Below are 4,946 nucleotides of genomic sequence, written 5' to 3'. Positions count from 1 at the left end.
TTGTACGCGTCTCTGTGTGTGGAGTACAGGTGATCTAGAAAAGTTTTCCCTCTGGTTGCACATTTAACATGTTGATAGAAATTTGGAAGAACTGATTTAAGTTTCCCTGCATTAAAGTCTCCGGCCACTAGGAGCGCTGCCGATGGATGAGTGGTTTCCTGTTTGCTTATTTCCTTATACAGCTGACTGAGTGCGGTCTTAGTGTCAGCATCTGTCTGTGGTGGTAAATAAACAGCCACGAAATGTATAGCTGATAACTCTCTAGGCAAGTAGTGTCGCCTGCACTTTATCACAATATACTCTACTTCAGGCGAGCGAAATCTAGAGACTTCCTCAGATTTCGTGCACCAGCTGTTGTTTACAAATATGCACAGACCCCCCCCCCCCCCCTCGTCTTACCAGAGTGTGCTGTTCTGTCTTGCCGGTGCAGTGTATATCCTGCTAGCTGAATATCCATGTCGTCATTCAGCCACGATTCCGTGAAACATAGGATGTTACAGTTTTTGATGTCCCGTTGGTAGGATATTCATGATCATACCTCGTGTAATTTATTGTCCATTGACTGCACGTAATATTGACGGTAACGGCAGCTTACCCACTCGTCTTCTGCGGGTCCTCACGAGGCATCCCGCTCTGTGTCCCCTGTACCTGCGTTTCTTCCTCTTGCAAATAATGGGGATGTTCGCCCTGTCGGGTGTTTGGCGAATGTCCTGTGCATCTTGCTTGTTGAAGAAAAAATCTTCATCTAATCCGAGGTGAGTGATCACTGTCCTGATATCCAGAAGCTCTTTTTTGCTGTAAGGTACGGTTGCAGAAACATTATGTACAAGCGCTCTGCTTGATGTTTAACTTCTTATGGCTGCAAGCCCGACGTCGGTACACTTATGACAACAGCCAGCTCAAGTGCAGGGCGCGAAATTCAAAATATATATTTTTTAAATATTTAACTTTCACACATTAACAAGTCCAATACAGCAAATGAAAGGTACACATCTTGTGAATCCAGCCAACATGTCCGATTTTTAAAATGTTTTACAGCGAAAACAGCACGTATATTTATGTTAGCTCACCACCAAATACAAAAAAAGGACAGACATTTTTCACAGCACAGGTAGCATGCACAAAGCCAACCTAACTAACCAAGAACCAACCAAACTAACCAACAAACAACTTCATCAGATGACAGTCTTATAACATGTTATACAATAAATCTATGTTTTGTTCGAAAAATGTGCATATTTCAGGTATAAATCATAGTTTACATTGCAGCTACAATCAGAAATTGCACCGAAAGCAGACAGAATAATTACAGACACCAACGTCAAATACCTAATTACTCATCATAAAACATTTCTGAAAAATACATAGTGTACAGCAAATGAAAGACAGGCATCTTGTGATTCCAGCCAATATTTCCGATTTATTAAGTGTTTTACAGCGAAAACACAATATAGCGTTATATTAGCTTACCACAATAGCCAGAAAGACAAGCCATTTCCCAGCAGTAAAAGTTAGCGATCGTAACAAACCAGCAAAGGATATATAATTTTTGACTAACCTTGATATTCTTTATCAGATGACAGTCCTATAACATCAGGTTATACATACACTTATGTTTTGTTCGAAAATGTGCATATTTAGAGCTGAAATCAGTGGTTATACATGTTGCTATCTTAGCTACTTTTTCCACAACGTCTAAACAGCAACGATATTTTTCTGACACGTTTTCTGACACATATTCTGACCAAATAGCTATTCATAAACATAACTAAAAAATACATGTTGTATAGGAAATGATAGATCCATTAGTTCTTAATGAAATCGCAGTGTTAGAATTCTAAAAAATAACTTCATTACGACATCCAGCTTCGGTATAGCTGAGTACCCCAAAGTTGGGCGCCGGCGACTAGTTCACATGCACGAAAGATATATGAAATAGCATCATAAAATGTTTCTTACTTTTGGTGATCTTCCATCAGAATGTTGGACAAGGTGTCCTTTGTCAAGAACAATCGTTGTTTGGATTTAGAACGTCCATTTTCCCTCTCGATTTAGCAAGCGCACTAGCCAAGTGGCTCGAAGCTCTCCTTGTCAACAAACGGAAGAGAACGGAACACGGCAAAACTCCCGAAAATTTTTCAATAATCTGATGAAACTATATTGAAAAAACATACTTTACGCTGATATGGTCACATGTATCAAATGAAATCAAAGCCGAAGATATTAGTCGCCTATAACGGCAGCTAAACAGAAGGCAAATCCAAGTCCCCTTTCGCGCTCTCCAGAAAACAGGAAATGGGCGGACACGTCATACAAAGAGCTTGTATTCCACTTCAGACCAAGATAAACACGAAATTTCTTCTCTCACCGCCTCTTGACATCCAGGGGAAGGTGTATGAAGTGCACGTATACTAATACGTATCATGCCCATGTATAGGCAGGAAGTAGAACAGAGCATCGATTTCAGACTTTCCACTTCCTGGTCAGGAAGTTTGTGCCAAATGAGTTCTGTTTGACTCACAGATATAATTCAAACGGTTTTAGAAACTAGAGAGTGTTTTCTATCCAATAGTAATAATAATATGCATATTGTACGAGCAAGAATTGAGTACGAGGCCGTTTGAAATGGGCACCTTTAATCAGAGCTACTCAATACTGCCCCTGCAGCCATAAAAAGTTAAGCGCTCTGTTTGATGAAATAATATATAAATGACTCAAGAGGGAGCCAGAGACAAAGATAACCAGAAAAAAAGTGACCTGACCATTCTCCCGCTCCCAATGGTTTTGCCGATTCTGTCGTTACTCTCTTGAAGTTGCTGGTAACAGGCTACATAAAGACTCTTCGACCTTTGTGGAATGCCAATGTGGAATGCCAATTCATCTCACCATTTCTACCAATCTGTGTGCCAGTTATGGTTTTCATATGCACATTTTCATGGAACAGTCTCATTTAATTTCTAATAATGTCTTCCTATCTCAAAATCATTGTCATGTGTTTAATAAAAATTCTGTCAATCTAAATAACATTTCCAATGGATCAGACCATGACATTTTTCCCTTCACCCTGAGGGGTTATCGAAAGGGGGAGAGCTGGGGGGAAAAAATCAAATACTTTGAGGAATGATTGTCCAAAGAAAAGACAATGACTAAATTGACAAAACTCATAAATTGAATGAAATAAACCAAAACTTGTTTCTCACAAGTGTAGCATAGGTTTTGCATTTTGCAGAGGCCAAATCAAGCTCCATACCGCATCACCTTGTGCCTCTTAAATGAGGGCTCCATATAGCTCCTCATTGATATGATTGGTTGACGGTAGGTGAGGGTGAGCGGTCTTGTATAAACACAAACTCACTTCCTTGACAACTTCCTTTACAACAGCTCTGCTCCGCAAAGCGGAAAAAGTCTGTTTACTCTGACTTCCGCGGAGGCCGCGTCGCAGTAAATGCTGATTGACCAAGCTGCACCTTTTAGACACACTCCCCTTCTTCTTGGACTGTGTCATCCCCGCGGCCTCTGCAATGGATTAGTCTTGGACTCCACAATGGATTCGTTCAATGAGATGGGCGCAAATAAGACAGGTGTCTTATGTGCCATAATCCTATATATATATATATATATATATATACATATATACATATATATATATACAGTATATATTTGCTAGTGCTCAACTAAAAAAAATCTTGTTTGACCATTGACCAAACAATCTACCAGTCGACGAATTGGGGTCAGCTCTAATTGCAATCAAGGTGAAACTTTCCTGGAGCAGGACATATTGACTACTACTTTGCGTATCTCTTTGGACTGAAGGCCGTATATGATGGGGTTCAGGCTCCCGGGGATGATGTGGAAGAGCAGGGCTGCCACCTTCCTGTAGTCTGAGTACTGAGGAAAACGGTGCAGGATGATGATGATGGAACCACTAATCAGCATGATCATGTACACAGTCAGATGTGTGCTGCAGGTCTTCAGGGCCTTACTGTTCATAGCCTTGTTCTTCCTGGTAAGGCACTCGGCTGCGATCTTCATGTAGGTCAGTGCGATGCTGCCAATTGAGGAGACGAAGAGGACAACGGTGAAGGTGAGGCCATACATGTTGTTGATCAACACACTCTCGCAGGAGAGCTTGAATAACGAGGCGTTATCGCAGAAAGGGTTTAATATCATCGACCTGCAGCGTGACAGGCGTATAGTGAGGCCCAGCAGGATCCCCACTAAGACTATGGCCACCCCCCAGGCAGACACAGACAACCTTATAACCATTTTGTTGGTCATGATGGTGGAATATCACAGGGGGTTGCAGATGGCCACATACCTATCAAAGGCCATGATCATCAGTATTGTATGAGAGGTCGTCCCAAACATTTGTGTGCAGAAGGCTTGGACCACACACTCTGAGTAGGTAATGTAGCGCTCAGAGGCAGGGACGAGGATGTCTGCCAGCAGACGGGGGAACGTGATGGAGTTGCCGATGATGTCGTTGAAGGACAGGTTACAGAAGAGGATGTACATGGGCTGGTGCAGGCTCTTCTCCATGGAGATGAGGACCACTATTCCGACATTGGTAAACATGATGATGACGTAGGAGAAGAAGAGGATGATAAAGACAGGGTACATGGTCTCCTCCGTTACCTTTAACCCCTCCAGCTGGAGCATGTAGCTGTTGTAGGTCAGGTTAAACATCGAATGTCTGAGAGAGGAGGAGAGGAAAGAGAGAAAAGATGTGAAACACATTGTGTCACACCGAGGCCCAGACAAATGTAAAGGTAAATGGACAGATAGTGTCGTCTGAAAATATTATATAATAGAAGTTCATTGTACAACAATTGCTAGAATTAAAGCCATGATCATAAAAGCAAAGACTTATGTCGATTTCCTTTTGAAAAGGACTCCTCAAATGACAAACCAAATGGGATTATAGCCTAGGGAATCTGCTGTTTCTG

At 41.7% G+C, this 4,946-nt stretch overlaps 1 pseudogene; it reads right to left on the bottom strand.

The window, feature by feature from the left end:
* Positions 1 to 3,747: 3,747 nt before the first annotated feature.
* On the bottom strand, positions 3,748 to 4,686 carry LOC120044307 (annotated as a pseudogene).
* Positions 4,687 to 4,946: the final 260 nt, after the last annotated feature.

This window comes from Salvelinus namaycush, chromosome 3 (genome assembly GCF_016432855.1).
Source record: "Salvelinus namaycush isolate Seneca chromosome 3, SaNama_1.0, whole genome shotgun sequence".
Taxonomy (NCBI): Eukaryota; Metazoa; Chordata; class Actinopteri; order Salmoniformes; family Salmonidae; genus Salvelinus; species Salvelinus namaycush.
This window is presented reverse-complemented; position numbering and strand designations above follow the sequence as displayed.